We start from the raw sequence: 21,373 nt of genomic DNA, 5'->3' as shown, positions 1-21,373 counted from the left end.
AAAAAGAAAAGAGAGGAAGAGAAAAGAAGAATCAAGGAGGTTTTCCCATACCCTTAACAGGACAAGACCTGGGACTGGCATTGTGGTGCGGCTGGTTAAGCCACCACCTGTAACACTGACATCTCATATGGGTAAGAGTTTAAGTCCTGGATGCACCACTTACAATACAGATCCTAGCTAATGCACCTAGGAAAGCTGTATAAAACGGCCCAAGATCTTGGGCCACTGTACCCATGTGGGAGATCCAGATGGTGTTCCAGGTTCCTGGCTTTGGCCTGGCTGAGTGCATGCTGTTATGGCCATTTAGGATGTGAAGAGTAGATATAAGGTGTCTCTCTCTCTCCCTCTCTCTGTGTAACTCTGTCTTTCAAATAAATAAAGAAATCATTTTAAAAAATCAAGACAAGACTTACAAAGGGCATTCCCTATTTTGTGATACCTCAATCTATAAGGGGCTCCTACAGTAAGTAACATTCCGTGGACTTTAGTGCCTCAAGTACGGCCCCACTCATGACACAGATTCAGAGTACTGGCTATGACAAACCTTTCAGTCTAAAGTAAAAGACAAGAAAATAGCAAGCACATGAGTTTTCTCAAAGATTTCAGATTTTGAATGATGGTTTAACCTCTCAGTAGGCCTAATCTTTACAAAGAATATAGAAAGCAAGTGTTTTCCCTATCTAATTAGTAAGCATCAACTGTGAGTTCAGCTTCAAAGTTAGCTATGGCATTCATGCGTAACAACTGGGTCCTCTCCTAGACCTCAGTATATCCCTCTCTATTGAGTGGTTCTGCAGAAACACCTATTGACAAACTCTGACTCCACCCTATGTTTATATGAAAATGGACATTTCATAGCCTTTAAACCTTATGATTATGAAGATTACTACAACTGACAACAGATTCCTGACAGATTTAAATGGGAGTTAATAAATGTTGAGGGGCTGGCGCTATGGCACAGTGGGTTAAGCCATGGCCTGCAGTGCTGGCATACCATATTGGCACTAGTTCATGTCCTGGCTGTACTACTTCCGATTCAGCTTCCTGCTGATGTGCCTGGGAAAGCGGTAGGAGATGGCCTGAGTTCTTGGGCCCTGCACTGATGTGGGAGACCCAGAGGAAGCTCCTGGTCCCTGACTTTAGCCTGGTCTGGCCCTGGCCATTGTGGCCATTTGGGGATTGAGCCAGTGGATACAAGACATCTCTCTGCTTCTCCCTCTCTCTGTATCTCTGCCATTCAAATAAATAAATACAAAACATAAATGTTGCACACAGTTTTCTATGGAGTTTTTATCCCACATATTCCTCCCTCTAATATTTATGAAGCAATGAAACTCCTGATACTTTAGCTGTACTTTAACAAAATTTTAGCAGTCCATAATTTCAGTATTATGTGTCATACAGGTACAATACGTATACAGCTATGTTTAGACATGCAAACATAAATACATAATTGAATGGAAGGAATCATATGCTCTGTTGGTTAATGGTTCTACATCTATTCACAATAATTGCAGTTTCTCAGGGGGAAGAAGTTCAAAGGAACCTGATATTTCTTTCTTTCCTCTCTCCCTTCCTCCCTCCCATCCACCATCCCTCCCTCCCTCTCTCCTTACATTCCTCTGTTTATATATCTAGTTAAATAGCTAGCTCTCATCCATCCACCCATCTATCACTTAAATGAATAGACTTTGGCAACCATTTCATTCCATTTGCACTACATTCTCACTTCCATAATGACCTGTTACTTCATAGGAGAAGACCTTATTCACTGTTTTTTATGTTTTTTAATCCCTACATATTCCATTGTATAATTTCTGAAACGCTAGGGATCTGCATCTGGAGGTCAGGTCAATCAATCATAAATAAACAATGGTGAAGTTGAAGGCTAATTTAAAACACAGAACCTACCAGGAGAAGCTGAAATGTTCACTATGAAAAATCAAGCAGCCTCAAAACTGATTTTAGATTATAAAGACATGTGATCTAAAAAGAAGAATTTAGTCCCTGACATATGGGAGCTGGCCTGACATTAACAGGAAGTCTCCAGTGCTATTAAAGACACCAGGTCATCGTGTTCTCCTGCTGGACACATAACCCATCTCAGGAACACCAGCATTAGAGAGGGTCACTGTTACTGTGGAGAATGATGGAGTGAGTCAAAACAAGCAACTTCATAATTTTGTCTAAGCACAGTCTCTGTACAAGACACAAAACATCAAACATCCTCTTTTCTGACTGGTAAGAGTGGGTGTTGCTTCTTTATCGATTATAACTTTAGTCTTTACCTGGTCTATCCTCCTTGTAGATGTCATTTATTAAGCCAGCACTTCTTAAGATATACCACTTGCTGATAGCACCCAATCGAGAGCAAACCCTGGCTTCCTTGGACCCTCCCCCAATCCCTCCTCTATTTTGAAAATCCATACCCTCCAAGTTCTCTCTAACTTTCTAATACCCTTTTGCTGAGATGCCTCAGGGTTTCCCATGGTGCATGCTCTCCCTCATTGCATAATAATCCCCACTTGTTTAACCACAGACATGCTTCTGGTCATACACAAAGTACAGGTTCAAGGTCTATGGGCTCCTTTGTTCACTGTTCTAATGTGAAGGTGCATCACAGTGTTCAAAGATGAGGTGGATCAAAAAGAGAGAGGTGTCTCTAATGAGGCAGGGCAGAGATGCTTCCTTGCAAAAATTTTGATTATAAAGAACGACTTGAGGGCTTTTCCCAACTCAGCATCTTCTGCTCTTGTTTGAGTTCTTGCATGGAGGCACCCACACACTGACTCATTATTGGGAAAGGTTTTGTGGTTTAACCTGATTTTTTTATCCCATACATTATCCCAGGCTAGCTCAGCAGCTGGTTGTTATTTTCAGCAAGTCAAATATGGTTGACCTCCTGGGTTCTGAGTGTGGGAAATGTAGGATTTTCAATGACAGGCGTTAGAGGGTAGTTTAAAAATGTGACATTTAATCTGGCATCTCAATATCTTTACAGAAATGAATTGAGACAGGATGAAAGTAAAGTAGAGAGTTATAGGAAAGTCTCTGAGGAAGTGATTTTACAAACCATCATGTAAAACTGAGGGAAATGAATATAAAACAAAGAGATTGCTGGGTTTTCTACTGGTGTTTGTTTTCTGGAAATCTGTTACTTATATAACTATACTACCATGTAGAAATGAGCTTATTTTAAAGATCTGGATCAATATGTGTCAGAGCATTGGCATTATGTGGGTAGGAGGCAAAGATGATTACCTCCGCTCACACACTGGAAAACCAAGTCATGGTAATAATTGTATAACATTGTCAGAACATTGGCAACAGGGTTTTGGACCTCATCCAGGTCTCCCTGCTCCACAGTACTCCTTGTACCTACCACACTGCTCAACATCTTGTTCTGAATCTGCTAATATTGATAAATCTTGGAAATCACTGCCTGGATCACATAGTTCTTGGGTGGTTATGAAAGTTCTATGTGAATAAACAAGGACTCAGAGCCCTCCTGTTTGTCAAAGAAAGGTTCCCAAACACCTTGCATCTTAATTACCAGGGGACCACAGGAAAAATGAAGGTTCCAAGTCCCACCCCAGACTCAGTATATGGAGCATAAGACTTAGGAATCTGTACTTGCAATAAGCTTAACTATACTGCTTGAATATTATTGGTCCAGGATAAAGTTCATACTTCCAAAAGGCTACTCAAAGTAAGAGAAAGGGTCAGCTCTCTCCATCTTATCCTAAGTTGAGTTCAATACCCATAAGAGATATGCTGGTGGCAAACATTTAGGAGTCAGCATGCAAATTTTTCAGAAGGGGTCTTCTTAGTCTTTACTGACTGCAAAAATAAAACATCTTGAGCCTAAAGAGATTCGAATTCTCTTTTTCAGATCTTTTTATAACAAAGCTGATGCTCTTACGCCCTTTGGAGTAAGGGAGGGGAATCTTGTACTCAAAGAGGGTGAAAGGGAACCAACAGACCATTCTGATGTTAACAGCATCTGTGGCCTTAGGTCTGGTCTGGCTTGAAAGGGAGACTGTACCCTGGTCATTAGAGGTGCTTCTAAGTCTGGGCTTTGGGAGAGATGTAAAGACATCCAAGAAAAGATAGAAGGAATGTGATTTTCTTAATAGCAATAGCTACCTAGGCATTTTAGGAGTGGTAATATACTTTTTTTTTTTTTTAACTAGGCAGGTCACCTATAAAAGTTATTTCAAGCTCAGCTTGGATTTCCTGTTTTATAGCTAAGCTACAAGCAGTCTACTTCTGTTCTTATGGTATATGTAATCATTTTAATCAAACTGTTCTTTTACACTACCTGTGGATAAAATTAATCAAGTTTGATAAAAATAATGCTACAAACCAGTCTATTACCATAAAGGAGAATTTTTTGAAAGTCAGGCCATAGGTTTTAAATGCGAAAATCTCCCATAAATTAATAAAGGCCACATAGGGAGTGAGTGTCCTGTGTAATACAACACATAGGAGAACCATTAGCTGCCAGCCACTCAAGCACTTAAATCCCAATTATTTTCATTTTCACTGTAGAAACTGATAAGTTTCAGTTCTTCAACAGCTGAATAGCATTTGAAAACTCATAGTGAAATCACACATGCTGGTTTGTAAGAAGCCGTTCTAGGTTATGCAGCATATAATAAGCAAAGGTAAGCAATCTGTGTAAAATTTCTTTTTAGGAAGGTCCCATTTGGGATTTGAAGGAATATATAGAACCTAGCAACGCATATTAAGTAAAGCCAATAAACATTTTCCCAAATGGTCATCTTGAAAACAGATGTTTAAAATGTGCTACAGATGTGTAAGTCAAGGCATACAGCAATTTATACAATTAAAATTCCATTGATCAAAGATGAAACACATTTTTTTTCCTCTACTAACCAGCTTGGCAACTAGCTTGGTGAAAATGAACTATACTTAGATGAAACTTAATACCAGTGGTTTCATCACTACCATTTCTTCTCCACTATTAACATTTCTAGGATAAACACAAAGTGTGAAACATTATCAAAGAAGCACTTTCTCCTCTTTTGAACTTATATCATGAAGAGAAAGGGTGGAAAAATACCTTCCAGTTTCTTCTGTTTCTCTGTAACTTCTGTTTGGATGTTAAATCTTTATTAACTGGAAGTCAGATATCCTTTGGTAACCAAAAAATTTCCATATTATCTTATAAACTGTGCTTGTAGGTAGCAAAAACAAATGATAATATTTCAATTTGATCAAATGCTTTAAATGTGTGACTTCTTTTTAACCCAGATACTGTAAGTAGCCTTGTTTTAAAAACCATGTACCAGCTATGAATATAAAATATCCCCTGTTAACAATAACATTTTGTATTTTTTAGTGAGATCTTTTCAAATTAATCTTTCAGCACTCACATTGTGAAATCCCAGTTCTTGTCAGTTCTCAAATTTAATGACAGCTTTCTGCATTTGTGATGGTGAAGATCAGAATGAAGTAATGAAATGCATAAAGTTGGTTAATTTAACTCACCTTCAGTTCACAAAATTAATGCAATTGGAGATTGGATTCTTAGCAGGAAAGTGTTTTAAATTTAAAATTCTTTTTGTATTTCTTAATTTACTATTCAAGATATAACGCCAATCACTATAACAGCAAAAAACTACAATAAAGGCAAGAGCCCATCCTTCACTGGGGAGGCGATGACTTGCTGAGGGAAGACTGCCCCTTGGGCAGGGGGTTGCCTGTGACCTCAGCACCGGCATCTGGAGGAGGTGAGCTCAGCAAGGCAGCTGCCTGCCAGAGCAAGGTGCCATGGGCTGCCTTGCTTCCCCTTCTGGTTTTCACAATGTAAGGTCAGTGCTTCTGAACCATGTCATCTTGTGGCTATTATCATGGATTTAGACATGGAAAGAGTTGGCAGGTCACCTAATTCCTCAGCTTTTCCACGGAATGATCCTGTTGAATATTTATGAGGCAGTTGTTAGTCGAAGCCTGAGGAAGTCAGTCCATTAGCCATCAAGTTCATTTACTATCAGGGGGAGAGGAGGGAAGCACAAATAACAAGAAGAAAAACTTAAAACATTACCTATAAGTGGAAAAAGAAATAGTGAAGAAATGCCATATTCTAGACAACTGACTAATTGTCAAATAACAAGGTTTATTAAAAACTTCCATAGAGACAGCCAGTGGGGCTCGATCGAGTCTGAGTACGGGCTCCTCCCGGGTTTGGAGTGTGGGAGTCCGTCCCCCCCACCCCCCGCATCCTGCCTGCTCCCACCAACAGGGTCGATGAAATGACCAGTAAGAAGTAGACACCCAGATGCAACAGTGATGAAGCAGCCCATTTGTCACAAAGTAAGATTCAGCTGTGGCTTTTCAATCAGATTAGAGCAAAACTCTGTCTGCTTTTCTGAGAACGCCACAAGGTTAAGTCAGCAAACAAAGCAAATGTTGTATTTCGAAGTATGATTCAACTCCTAATGCTGCAGCAGAGGCTAAGAATATTAATGGCCAGATCTAGTGCTCACATGGTCTTCTCAAGAAGCCATGGGGAGCTGCTGTAGCTGTCCAGATAAAGAGGCTGTCCCAGATAACCATCAGAACAAATTTAAGATGCTCAGCAGGCTAAGACTTCTCCTTACATGAAATCTGTGCTGACACTATTCTGGTCTCTTTGAAAGGTCATTAATGTGGATGATGATGAGAATGAATTAGCTTCTGGCATAATGGAACTTACAGACAGAAATATGACTTTATATACTCGCAAACGGGATTCCGTCAAATGGCACTACCGCTGCCTGTGACGCTATGGCTTTGAGTCCAATCTCTTTTCTTTTGAAAGTGGTCGAAGGTGTTGAACTGGACAAGGAATCTTTTTCTTTAAGTGTGCCCAAGCAGAATAGTTATTTAACACGTTGCAAGAGATTATGCAAAACAATAGTATAAACGTGGTGGAAGAGCCAGTTGTAGAAATAATCATTAGACAGCATTGGAAGTCCCCAGAACACTCGAACACCTACAACTCTAGGGTTTGCTGCTCAGAACTTACCTAATGGATATCTCCACTACCCCTCCTGTGGATGCTTCATCCCACCCTTCAAGCCAGGATCCTTCCATGGGTAGTGCTTGCCTGCCTTTGGTGGGGAAAGAATCCACACATCCAGGGTTTGTGGCCGAGAATGAAGTATGTATCTATGTCAACACTACAGGTGTGCAGTGAGAGCCGAAAAACTGCACCAGCATGCATGTCCCATTGGAGGCAAGGGTTTTTAATGCTGAAAGCAACACACCCAAAGAGGAGCCAAGTAGTACTGAAACCCAGGACCCTCAGATCTTTCTTGAACCCAAAGGAGTCAAGTTTATTTTGGGGCTATCCCTGTTCAAAAGCAATTAATGGATAAAGAGAAATTGGAGCAACTTGGGAGAGATTAAGTTAGTGGCACTGGTGTGAATAACACAGAATGAGACACTGGCTATGACAGTGATGATCAAGAGACACACCTTCTGTTAACTGGTATATGAAAATATAAATGGGCTGTCTATACTAAGGGCCTCAGGGGTCAGGAGGGGCTGTCTGACATCCACTAGTGCCTCAGATACCCAGAATATCAACAACTCAGCTCAGAGAAGAACTACATTATTAAATTATGAAAATTAAAAAAATCTTCTTTAGAAAGCATATTCTGTCAACAATAGGAGTCACTATGCACTTACTCCTCATGTAGGATCTCTGTCCTAAATGTGCTGTACATTGAGATTTAATGCTATAACTAGTATCAAACAATATTTTATGCTTTGTGTTTCTGTGTGGGTGCAAACTGTTGAAAGCTTTACTTAATATATGCTAAATTAATCTTCTGTATATAAAGATAATTGAAAATGAATCTTGATGTGAATGGAAGGGGAGAGGGAGTGGGAAAGAGGAGGGTTGCGGGTGGGAGGGAAGTTATGGGGGGAAAGCCATTGTAACCCATAAGCTGTACTTTGGAAATTTATATTCATTAAATAAAAGTTAAAAAAAAGAAAGCATATTCCTCTTTTGCTTTGGATCAGCTGAAAGGACACTGAATGGTACCTTGAGGTGGTTTTCTTTACTTTTGTGTAGGAAAACTTCAAAATGGGATCTTCCCGTGTCAGAGATATAGCACGCTTCAAAAGCCAATCTGAAGGATTCTTGATTTAGTTTTTGCAAATTTAATTAACATGAAACTCGCAGAACTTATTTGCTCAATGTGAGACAACATTCTTAGTATTCTTCTGGGACAATGTGGGCTTTGAGACATGGCATTTTAAGTTGGCTACAAAGCAGGGACTGGAGAGAGGATCTAGCACTATTCGATATATGGGATAATTCAGACACAAATCCAGGTAATTCAGCCCACAGTGAATTTTGGTGTGTGAGGCAGAGTGTGTGTCTTTGGTGAATCAGCTGCACTGACTGCAAAGGCTTCATGTGTAAGAAGCTGCCGCTCTTTGCTCTGTTTAACATGATCCCAGAGAGGTAAAGACAGCGGAGAAGAAAAACAGGCTTTATAGCCAAACAGAGCAGGTTTCAGATCTACCCTGCTCTTCATCCCACTTGCATAACTGCTCCTAGCTGGTCTTAGCCTGTTTCCTCATCTGTAAATCAGAAAGAGCAATGCCTACACATATGGGTGGTCAGAGGAATAGACAAAATAAATAATGCAATATATGTTGTAGCTCGTAGTGAAGCCTCACTTTCTCCTCTGAGCTCTCTATAGCTCATTTAATTTTTACTTCTAGAAAGCATGAGTTAGGCACCCAGAAAAAAATTTATTACAGGTAAATTTGTGTGGCTCTAAATGCAATCAAATTTTACAAATATTTCTAACTCATTGAACAGTAGAGTAGGCCTTTTAAGTGCCAAGCAATTAAAATTGCTTCCTTCCCATATCCTTGAGTTTAATAGCAAACCGGTGTGAAATTTAATGCTGGAGAAGAGACAACTCATCCTATTTTTCCCATTTGAAGGACATCATAGCCTAGAATTTAATAGCTTCCTCTCTTCTGCAGAATTCTCAAAACCCCTAAAGGTTCTCCTTCCTTCAATAAACACTAAAGGACTTGTAGGTCACTTCCTCTTTTCTCCAATATGGTGGTAACTCATTTAGATATTCAGGATAATTAAATATTGCAACACACTTGGTACTTAAAGATTAAGAAACATCATTAACCACCATGATGAAACCACTGTTGTCTTTATCCTCATTCTCAACATTTTTCCGTCATTCAATAACTCCTTCAGGTGGTTCTTCTACTAGAATTCAGTTAATTATCCCTGCTGTTACTAAGAGATGCTCACCATGTCCAAAAGCATTACCTCTCTTTTAAATGAAAAAAAAAATAAAGTTTCTATGGTCATATATACCCAATATTAACCATTTGGATGTAAATGGAGAAAATGGTCAATATTCTGGATATTGTGATATATCTCAGGTGTTAGATTAAATATCTGGATGGATGACTTAGATCCAGCTTTGTTTTTCCAGGTATTAGATAAATACTTCCTGAACAGTACAGCTTGGCATGAAAATGCTGTGTGGGGAGCAACTCGGACTAGACTGTTACTGGAATTAAGACTTATTCTATGCATCTGCTCTCCCACAATATGGCGCTGAGAAGGGAGTAACAACTCCTACGCAGCTGCCTCTCGCCAACTTGAGTGATGACCTGCAGGAGCTGATCCTGCTCCTGATTGGAGGAGAGCAGCGTACTCGGCATGTGGGTAGCAGAGTTGGGATTGGTGGAAGAGGACTATAAAGGAGGAGAGAGACAACATGCACAAGGAACATCTATCTGAAGGAACACCTGAGCAGCCCCTGAGAGAGCCGGCCAGCGGTGTGCCGCTCCCCCGCAGAAGTGGGGAAAGTGGCAGGGGGAACTGCCCTTCCATGGAGGTGGAAGGGTCGGTAGCCACCCGGGAAGAACCAGCAGCAAACCCGGGGAGGGCCGAGCAGATAAAAGAACAGCGCAGGGTCCTGTGTCGTTCCTCCACGAAGACGGGGAGCGACATAATGGTGCGGTGACTCGGATAGGAAGCCTAGGCAGGGTTTAGTGTCGTTCCTCCATGAAGAGGGGGAGCGACAATGCTGTATTCTTATTAAGAAGCTATCCTGATGAAAGAGTTCATAGCTCCATAGAGGGTCCCAATACCTTATTATCACATTATATATCATACTGACAAAGCTGACTCAAGTGTTGACTGAAGAACATGAGGATATGAATTCAAAATTAAACAACAGTCAAATAAACACAAAATATCGAGAGAAGCCAAGAAATACACTGTTAACAAAAGATAAATAAAAAATAAAACAGCAACTTGCAAGTATTTGCAGGTGAATAGAGGAAAGTCTTGATGCTCATATTCTCTCTCTCTCTCTCTCTCTCTCTCTCTCTCTCTCTCTCACATACACACACACACACATACACACTCAAAGGGAAGGCAAAATGGAATAACTAGCTCCTTTACAAGTCACATAAACACATTCTCAGGCAAAATTAAACTCTTTAGTTCCAGGACAGTTAAAAAGTACACACTTTGTAAATGACCCTGAGGGCCTCTGAACCAAGGCACAGGGACACATGCCATGCTATGAATGGCACTGTATGTTCCTCTGTAATTGTCACCAGATGTGGCATGCCAAAGACAGGAAACTCAGTTTCCACTTACCAAATGCTTTCTGGTAACTGACAGGTTCGGAGTCTGAGAAAAATGAAGGTTTGATGAATGAGGCACCTTGCTTAATTGTGCTAAACTGTTTAGTTCAGATTTTCATAAATAGATTCAACAGTTGGGAGAAATAGGAAACCTCTTCCTGATTCTCTCAAGAAAGACATTGGAGAGAAATATGAATGAAATAAAAAAAGAAGCAAAGATAATATTGCTATGGGATACATAACTCATAAAAAGCATATATTTATGAGGTTACATTGGCAGAAATTGAAACAAAATTGATTGCAAGACCACATGTTAAAAAAATCAATGAAATATGTTCCTTTGCATCCATGATATTCCCTTCAATTTGATTCTTATATTTTAGTGATGTTAAGTATGAACCTTCTGAACGATTTTAAGGCTATAGTTGACCTTTATTCATGTTTGCTTGAAAGAGGCAGTTTTGTGCTATTTTATCTCTTGCTCTTGAAATGTAGGAGTTCATGATTAGACTCATATTGAAAACACTCCTGTTTTTCATGGAAAGAAATTTTCACTTATGGAAAAAAATATGAGCTTTGATTATAAAATTTTTACTCTGAAGAGTCTTACTGAAGTAATTGTCCTATTTCCAGGTTAGAAAAGATGCACACTATGTGCTGCCTTTTGATATGTACTGTTTACTATCGCTGCTTGCGATGGGACTCCTTGCATATAGAGAACACAGTCAGACCATAATACATAATCTAGAACTCAGTTACCAAGCTCTGTCCTTGGCTGTGCATGTTTATACATTCACTCACACAATCCTTCCACCAACTGCTGTCACCCACAGTCAACTTATGCTTCCTGAATAAAAATTATAAAGAGACTCAAGATCCTTAGAAGCATGTTAAAATAGAAGATCCTGTAATATTACTAATCCTTCATTCTCTGAGGTGTGGCCTCACTGTGGTGAAGTGAGTCAGGGTGCTTTCCTAGGTGAGGCTACTCACCAGGACAGTGGCAGGGTATTTAGATGAATGCCAGCAGCTTCATCTCTGATGTCTATATCCACAAAGTGTTCTGAAGACTCGAAGGTCAGTGACTGCTAATAATTCTCGGGCATCTTTTACAATGTTTCTTAGAATAGCCAAGTATATGCTCAGTAATCCTCTCTACTGGGATAAACACATGAGGTGATATTCATGGCAAGCCTTCTTTGATAATTTTTAATGCATAAAATTATTCAAAAAAAACAGATTGCGTATCAACTGTAGAGCATATAATTGACTTTCAAATACATTATTAATTTATCAAATATTTTCAGTTCTCACAATTGACCTCTGAAACATTATTGTCTTCATTTTACAGATCAGGAAAGTGAAGCTCCAAGAACTTAAATAATTGATCAAAAACACATAGGTACAAAGTGATGAGCTCTGTTTCTCTTTCCCAACATTTGCTGCCTCTCCACCACAAATGTAACTAAGTGGTTAGAACAACTCCAATGTTGCAGGGCGTCTCTGGGCATTTTGTGTTTGTTTCTCCTTTTTTGCTTTATTGCTGGATAATGCACACAATAGAGTAGCTGTAGAGTGTTTCTATAAATAACTCTGCTTTATTTTCCCACTTGTATGGGCATGGAGGGACTTTAGGGAGGAAAGGGAAGAGAAGGCACTTTTAGAGAATATAGACTGCTGAGGTTGGGGCAGGAACTGGTCCAATTTCTCATCCGCCTGCCCATCTTAATATCTATGGTAAACTGCCCTCCAGGAGATGAGAAATGCTCTTAGTATTGTGAGCTCATCTTAGGGCATGGCCATCAAGTATCAGTTGTAACTGAGAGAATTCAATTCCCTAAAATTCCCATGATTTTCTCAGCTGGATGTCCCCACTGGTGCAGCAGAGCCTCCAGTCTGCACAAGCCCAGGGGGTCTCGTTCATACAGAATCCTGTTGAGTTGTGTCCGGGAGGCTGTGGTGCTACTTGGCAAATGGTGCTTTATAGATTTGTGTGACTGTTGTGGCCCTTCAGCCCGGCAAGTTAAATCTGAGTGATTGGGAGTGAGGTCCCAGAATTGAGACAGTTTTAAAAGCCTCACAGGTGATTTTAAAGTGCAGTCAAGATTATGAACTAAAACTCAAACCTAAACATACATAGTGGGTTTATATGGGCTTTGACTGGGCCTATACTAGCACAAAATAAGACAACTTGAGCTTATGGGAGACAACTGAAACAGACATGCTAAGTAAATACAATTATAAGGTAAAATCTTCTGTGAGAGGGCCGGTGCTGTGGTGTAGTGGGTAAAGCCTCTACCTGCAGTGCCAGCTTCCCATACGGGCACCTGTTTGAGTCCCAGCTGCTCCACTTCTGATCCAGCTCTCTGCTTTGGTCTGGGAAAGCAGCAGAAGATGGTCCAAGTGCTTGGGTCCCTGTACTCATGTGGGAAACCTGGAAGAAGTTCCTGGCTTCAGATCTGTCCAGCTCCAGCCATTGTGGCCATTTGGGGAGTGAACCAGTGGATGAAAGACCTCTCCCTCTCTCTCTCTCTCTCTCTCTGCCTCTACCTCTCTGTAACTCTCTGCCTTTCAAATAAATAAATAAATAAATCTTTGAAAAACAATCTTCTGTGAGTCTGGTTTCACTGATCTATCTGGATAACGGCTTTATTCCTGTAGTGCACTTTGCAGTATAGAGCAAACATGGAAACAATGTCTATGAATAGCTTCATTCTGTAAATATGACTTTAGCAATATTTAATGAACTACTTCTGAGAAAAATGTATATTTTCTAAAGATGAGTTCAGCAAACATTTCTCACCTAGGCTTATACCTCCAAAAGCTGAACAATTTCGAATGCATGTCTGACTCCTATGCAAGATCCTATTGTATCATATGCCAGGGAATTACTTAAGCTATTAAATAACGAAAGAAAAGAGAGAAAGAAAAAAAGGGGGGATAAATAAATACTGAAGATGCACTTCATATATAGTCCTGTTTTAGGCAAATCATAGGTCTCAAGGGATTCAAAAGTAATAGATTTAACAGAGCTCAACCATATTTGATTTGTACATTTTGAACTGGAAAGATAATTAAGATATCAAATGTTACATGAGAAAATAAACTTTAGTTACTATGAATTAAGCAATACAACATTTTATTATAAATAATGGGATAATATGGAGACTTAAAAGTTCACTGTTACAAATCTGCTTGAGGAGAATATAAAAGAGTGTCAGGTTAGGGGCTGGAGTTGTGGTACAACTGCAGCCTGAAATGCCTGCATCCCATATGAGCACTGGTTTGATACCGGCTGTTCCACTGGTGATCCAGTTCTCTGCTAATATGCATGGAAAAGCAGCGTAAGATGGCCCGAGTGCTTGGGCTCCTGCTTCCTGGGTGGAAGACCCAGATGGAGTTCCAGGTTCCTGGCCTGGCCTGGCACTAGCCCCAGTTCTTGAAGTCATTTGCAGAGTGAAGCAGCTGGTGGAAGATCTTTCTCTCTCTGTGTCTCTAATTCTAACTTTCAAATAAATAAATAAATTTTAAAAAATAACATCAGGCTATGTTGTCATTTTTTAACTTTAATACTGAGCAAAAGAAGATCTGAAACTATTGAAATGACCCAAACTAGAGTGTATGTTGCACACATTGAGATGTAATAATAGAGATGTAACTCATCTTAACAGCAAAAATCTTTACCTAATATGAAATCAATTTTGCCAGAATTTCTTCCATTGTGATGTTTTGCATAATGTTTCCACAATCCCATAACTACTAAGGTAATTAAATTGATAAGCATATTTTTAGATTTCTTATAAGAATTCAATGAAATGTAAAAATACTCTAAGACTTCTTTTGACTTAAAGATTTAGCAAGCAGATTGGGTTTGTCCAATTAGTCAGACTTGGTTTGTTGATATCTGAGAATTTAGTACAGCCTCTGCCAATCACAGTACAAAGATTCATGGGACTATTTCTTATCTTTCCAACTGGAAGGTTTAATTTGGCAAAATTTCTAGTGGCAAAACATCAAAGAAAATGAAATGAACCAAGAAATTCCTAGAAGATATGCAAACAGTGAGATCTGTGGATCCACGAAGCTTGAGTCTCAAAGAAGCGGGATTTGCATGAGATGGAGCTGCCCAATGGTTGGGACTGGGTCTCACCAGTCTCATTCTTGCTTAAAATCTTCAAACATTTTTGGTTGTCCTAAATCCTCACAATGGCATTTAGGCCCCAACTGGGGTCCCAGGCAACTTTTTCAGTTTTATCTCTATCTCCCTAAATTATCCTAAACTTTGGCCAAACCAGACTACTTATCATTTCAAAAACCCATTAAATGTTCTTATTTACAGAATTTTACTCATCCTCATCTTTTGGCATGGAATGCATACTGTCCAGCCAACAAAATTCTATTCTTGACTGTAAATCCAGTGAAAGTCCAACTTTTTTTTTGTTATGCCAGCAATGTAATGCCTCTCTTTCCTAAGCTTTTGTTAAACTTTACTTTTCCTGTGTCTATGCCCTTCATTAGTCCCTTATTATATATAACATTGAGGTAAAATATGCCTTATGTGCTAATTCTGATTTCTCCACTTAATATATTTGATCAAAAGGAACCACCTGAGCACCACTTGCTTCATCTAAAATTTGGTTATAGAATACTAATGTATACTTCAAAAGTTCCTTATTAAATATGTAAGGTAAAGTACGTAAAACACCTCGTAATATCAGACACACAGGAGACATTCAATATACATTAAATTCCCTCCTTACACTTCTTGTCTAGTTGCCACATAGAACTTGCTAGGTATTTATTAAATGCATGAATGAAATTGTGAAATGTTCTGAGTCATATTTAAGAAAAAAGAACAGGCAATTTCATCATGTGGACACAACGATAACACTCTAAGGTCTTTTCTTTAACAAACTCCATGACCCTTGTTATTTGCAATTTCTCTCTCTCTCTAATTTTATAAATAAAAATTAGAAATGGGCATTTAAAAATGTGAGTAATCCAGTTTCAGGTTTTAGAACAAAATACAAAAAAGGTAAATGATGCATCATAAGTTATCAGAAATTTGTATATCACACTCTAAAAAATAAGCTTATTTTAAAAATTGTTTCCTTTTATTTGAAGGGAAGAGGGGGCGGTATCTCCCATCTGCTGGTTCATTCCCCCAAAGCCTGCAACAACCTAGGCTGGGCTGGGCTGGGCTTAAGCCAGGAGTCTAGAATCCAAATACAGGTCTCCTATATTGGTAGCAGAGCTCCAATTATTTGAGCCATCACCTGGAATTGGAAACAAAACCTAGACTTGAACCCATGTACTCCGATACGGGTTGTGAGCATCCCATGTGGCATCTTAACCACTGTGCCAAATGCCAGCCCAAACACTAGCTGAATATACATACCAAAGACAAAAATAACAGAAAAACCAAATTTTTTTTTCAGCATTCTGTTGGTGATGATGTTGGTATTCTTTTTCAGAGACTACTACATGTATTGTGGGACACAGCAAATGAGTGATTATGTTGTCTCATAAACAACCAGGAGTTTTGGCAAGGGAAAAAGCAGATACAGATAAAACATCAGTGAGGTTAGGTACAAATTTGTAGTCCTGAACTTGAGTTGGAAACATGATATAATTAATAGATCTTTTGAGATAAAATTCGTATTTCCTAATTCCGTCTGCTGAAAAGACCTAGGAACAACGACCAATCAGGTAGTAATAAGCCCACTGGATGCTCAGATTGTGGACTCTAAATACCATGACCAAGTTAAAGAAACTGGGCTCATTGGGGAAACAGCCAGTTCCAGATCCGGCAGGAAATATACAACATGGCCTGGAACAATCTTTCATATCAGAAAGTTAGGGCTCTATCAGCCACCATGAGGACCCTGTCAAAAGGGATAAGGAACCAACTTAAAGAAGCTTCTACTGGCCAAAGATGAGACAATTTGAACATCAATAAAAATAATCACTTCAATGGAATTAGAAACATCAAATATTTTTAAATCCATTAATTAATAATGACACAAAAAACCACAAGTGATCATCTCTGGAGGATGTCAGGGAATGAACTGGTGCATTTTAGGATAGGTAAGTAAAGGGAAAGAACAGAATGCTAATCCTATCTTTTTACATGGAAGTATCTAAGAGTAACCATACAGTTGAGGAGGGGAAAGTTCTTTTCTATAGAATTATTTCAGGGCCAGTGTTGTGGTACAGCAGGTTGAGTCACCACCTGGAGCACTGGCATTCCACATTGGAGGGCAAGTTACTGCCCTTCTGATCCTGCTCCCAGCAGATGTGCCTGGGAAAGCAGCAGAGGATGGCCTGAGTGCTTGGGCCCCTGCCACCAACGAGGGAGTTCCAGGCTCATGGCTTTGGCCTGGCTCAGCCCTGGCTATTGCAGCCATTTGAAGAGTAAACCTGTGAGTGGAATGACTCTCATCTCCATCTCTTTCTCTGTCTCTGTAGTTTTTGAATAAATAAATAAATCTCAAAAAATAAAGGTTCAGAAAGACACCTATTGTAAACTTTCCATCTTCATTAAAAAATTATTTCAAGTAATTAACAAAGAATGAGTTATAGAATTGAAATATACCATTTATAATACAGTGAAATGAAATGATGGAGCTAGGCAATAAACTTCAAGCTGCTAACATCATCAAAGAGAGACAAGTGGACATTACTAATGGAAATAAAGAGCAATATTTAGAGAGTATTCTTGTTCAGTACCCCTTGACTCCACATCAAATTTGAATCAGAGTAGCCCTTATAACAACTAATCCACAGGAAATACAATGGTAGAGGCACATGGTCAGTAATGCCATGGGAATGGATTTAGGACAAATTTCTTGGTCTCTGTAGCACATAAATGTCAAGAAAAAAAAGATTAAGGCAGAAACTATTTATTGGAAAAGACTGAAGAGAAATACTAACAAATTACATTATTTGAACCTCAGTGGAATCTAAATTTAAATTAGAAAATTATTTTTCAAAATGTGGAGACAATTGGAAATATTTTAAAGCTGGCCATATATCATAAAAGATACTAAGAAATTATTGAAAAACATTTTATGTAGATAAATAGTATTAGAGTCATGCATATAAAATGAGTCATCACTTTTTAGAGACAGAAATTAAAATATTTACATTGATATGATGTGATCTTGGTGATCTACTTTAAAATAATCTGGTGTGTGGGGGGGTCAGGCTGTGGTGTAGTGGGTAAAGCTGCTGCCTGCAGGGCTGGCATCCCATATAGGCGCCAGTTTGAGACCTGGCTGCTCCACTTCCCATATAGCTCTCTGCTATGGCCTGGGAAAACAGTACAAGATGGCCCAAGTCTTTGGGTCCCTGCACCCATGTGGGAGACCTGGAAGAAGCTCCTGGCTCCTGGCTTTGGATTGGTTCAGCTCAGGCTATTGCAGCCAACTGGGGAGTGAACCAGCAGATGGAAGATTCTCATTCATTCTCTCTCTCTCTCTCTCTTTCTCTAACTCTGTCAAATAAATAAAGAAATTTTAAAAAAAGAAAACCTGGACTGTGTTCTGGACTCCTGGTTTAAAAAAAATAATCTGGGTGTGGGAGAGAAGTTGAAGTATAGGTGAAATGAGACTGCTCTTGGGTGAAAAATTTCTTAAGTAGATCAGTGAGGGTTCATTATACTATTTCTCTACTACTGTATATATTTGAAGTTTCTATAACACTTTTAAAATTGTACTTATAATCACCTGATATAATAAAACAGGTGAAATTAAACTTTATATTCTCTAATTATTTAAAGCTGGGATAGAGAATGTTCATATGGCCAACAAGGAAACAAATTTTGAAATCTTACTTCCTTACAATCCACTGGCTTTTGAGTAATTTTATATTTTTTTTAGAAATTTTTTAGAATTTCAATATAGCTTTATTTAGTTTTCAATAATGAAGCATTCTTGCCCAGAATATTATATCCTGCAAAGCTATCATTTGTGAATGAAGGTGAAATAAAGACGTTTCATAACAAACAGAAATTGAAAGAATTTGTCGCCACTCGTCCAGCCCTGCAACAGATGCTTAAAGATGTGTTACACACAGAAACACAGAAACACGGTCATCAGTATGAAAGAAGATAAAGGAAGGAAACCTCACAGCAAAAGATCACAGGGAATTCAAAGCATATATTAGAACTTATCTTTGGCAAATGGCAGGGCAAAGTTACCACTTTTCATTAGTCACATTGAACGTTAATGGCCTGAACTGTCCAGTTAAAAGACACCGATTGGGATTTGCTTTTTAACCTGATGCAATTTTAAATGATGCTTAATTTTGTTTTTAAATTTCAAATCCTAGCTCTTACCCATACATGGAACAACAATTAAATTGTACATGTAATTCGCCACTTTGCTACACTAACATTGTTCCAGGGGTACTTATGATGTACTTTTGAATTTTCTATACATGCAATAATGACATTTGCTAGCAGTTTTATGTCTTCCTTCCCAATATGTATGCATTTTGTATCCTTTCTTTGTGTTACTGCACTGTCTAGTAATTCCACCATAATATTGAAAAGTAGTGGTGAGAAAAAGACACTTCCCCCTTTCCCCAACTTAAGGGAAAACTGTCCAATTTCACTATTAAAGTTGGTTTTGGTAGATATTCTTTATCTAGATGAGGAATTTCTCTTCTGTTTCTTGTTTGCTCAGTTTTTTTATGCCAAATATCTTTTACAAAAGTTGATGTAACCATTTAACATTTTTGCAGTTTGTGTAGTATGTCCAATTTATTGATTTTTTAAAATGCTGACAGCCTTGCTTACGTGGGATAAATACCACTTGCTTGTACTACATAAAATTGTTGGATTTTACCTATTATTTAAAAAAAAGAGAGATTTCTAAAGGCAACCCAGAGGAATCCTTAATCCAGTTCTTCATTAGAAGAGATGTGCAATTCGGGACATGCTCAAGCTGACTTACCTCAAACGGTAGAGTTAGAAACATACCAGGGGATTCCAATTCAATCCCATCAAGGTGGCATGTACCAATGCCATCTCACTAGTCCCAGTGATCAATTTCTGTGCACAATTGATCATAATGATAGGACTAAGAACCAAAGCATCACATAAACAAGAATAGTGTCTGCAAATACTAGCTGATAGAATCAAAAAGGGAGAGAATGATCCAACATGGGAAGTGAGATACACAGCAGACCCATAGAATGGCAGATGTCCTAAACAGCACTCTGGCCTCAGAATCAGCCCTTAAGGCATGCGGATCCAGCTGAAAAGCCCATGAGAGTATTTCAGGCATGGAAAGCCAAGACACTCTGGGGAAAAAAAAAATGAAAGATCTCCACGAGTGAGATCCCAGTGGAAAGAACGGGTCATCAAAGAAGGAGGTACCTTTCTCTGAAGGGAGGAGAGAACTTCCACTTTGACCATGGCCTTGTCTAAATATTATCAGAGACAGTGAACTCAGGGGGCTTCCATAGCCTTGGAAACTCATGACAAGAGCCTAGGGTGATTACTGATGCCATAAACAAGAGTGTCAATTTGTTAAGTCAACAACAGGAGTCACTGTGTACTTACTCCTCATGTAGGATCTTTGTCCTTAGTGGGCTGTACATTGAGATTTAATGCTATAACTAGTACTCAAATAGTATTTTTCACTTTATGTTTCTGTGTGGGAGCAAACTGTTGAAATCTTTACTTAATGTATGCTAAACTGATCTTCTGTATATAAAGAGAATCGAAAATGAATCTTGATGTGAATGGAAGGGGAAAGGGAGTGGGAAAGGGGAGGGTTGCGGGTGGGAGGGACGTTATGGGGGGCAAGCCATTGTAATCCATAAGCTGTACTTTGGAAATTTATATTCATTAAATAAAAGTTTAAAAAAAAAATAATGAAGCATTCTTATCTTCATGATCATTAAGGGACACAATCACAGTTCTGGATTGTGAGTTTTTAGAGAGAATCATTTTTTAATTTTCACAACATTCATAACTTTTAGATAACAAAGCTACCTGTTGAAGGAAGGGTATACACAGGGTCAGTTAGAGTATCTGTGTACAGTACAAGTGAAATGGATGGAGAGTCAAGTGCCTAGGAAGGAGAAGTCACAAAAGCTAACCTTGGGATGCTGAAAGGAGCAGATAGAGGAGTAAAACTTTTCTGAGCTACATTGTTAGAAGGTATGGGAAAGGAAGGATAGAGAAAAGTTAAGTCATAGTGTTTTGTGGGTCATTACAACACATAAAATAGACAAAACCTGTAATTCCATCCTCGGATCTTTCACATAATTGTTTCTGATCCTCGGCTACATCCTGAGGTTCCCATTTCACTGCAGGTGCTGCTCTCACTTGAGGCTCCCCGCTGAGTGATCTGACATCCCTTGGCATGAAGTTTATGGACTCCATCCTAGAACACAGTTTTCATCAAGTCCCTCCCCTTAAGATTCCTGGTGGTTTTGCATCATCTACAAGAGTTTTCTATCTGAAATTTATGGCTCTCCTTCCTTTGGCTCAGAGATACTCAACTGTTCTTACCGCCCACTGCTCTCCAAGATGAATTGCACAGTGAAGTCACTTCCCTAACTGTCCTCCACAAGGACACCTGCCTTGTTCATATTATTTCTCACACCAGGAAGGCCCTCCTCTATCCCTCCTGTCCATTCCGATATGACTTATCTTTCAACATCTACCTTGAATTCTCCTCTTAACAGGTCTTTCCTG

At 39.0% G+C, this 21,373-nt stretch overlaps 1 protein-coding gene and 1 pseudogene across 4 annotated transcripts in view; one reads left to right on the top strand and one right to left on the bottom strand.

Moving 5' to 3' along the window:
- CPQ (carboxypeptidase Q) overlaps nucleotides 1–21,373 on the bottom strand; it is a 601,598-nt gene that overhangs the window by 62,451 nt on the left and 517,774 nt on the right. The window lies entirely within an intron of this gene.
- LOC100338728 (fibroblast growth factor receptor substrate 2-like) lies at nucleotides 6,461–7,642 on the top strand (annotated as a pseudogene).

The sequence above is a fragment of the Oryctolagus cuniculus genome, chromosome 6 (genome assembly GCF_051225735.1).
Source record: "Oryctolagus cuniculus isolate XC-2025 breed Fujian yellow rabbit chromosome 6, ASM5122573v1, whole genome shotgun sequence".
NCBI classification, from domain to species: domain Eukaryota; kingdom Metazoa; phylum Chordata; class Mammalia; order Lagomorpha; family Leporidae; genus Oryctolagus; species Oryctolagus cuniculus.
This window is presented reverse-complemented; position numbering and strand designations above follow the sequence as displayed.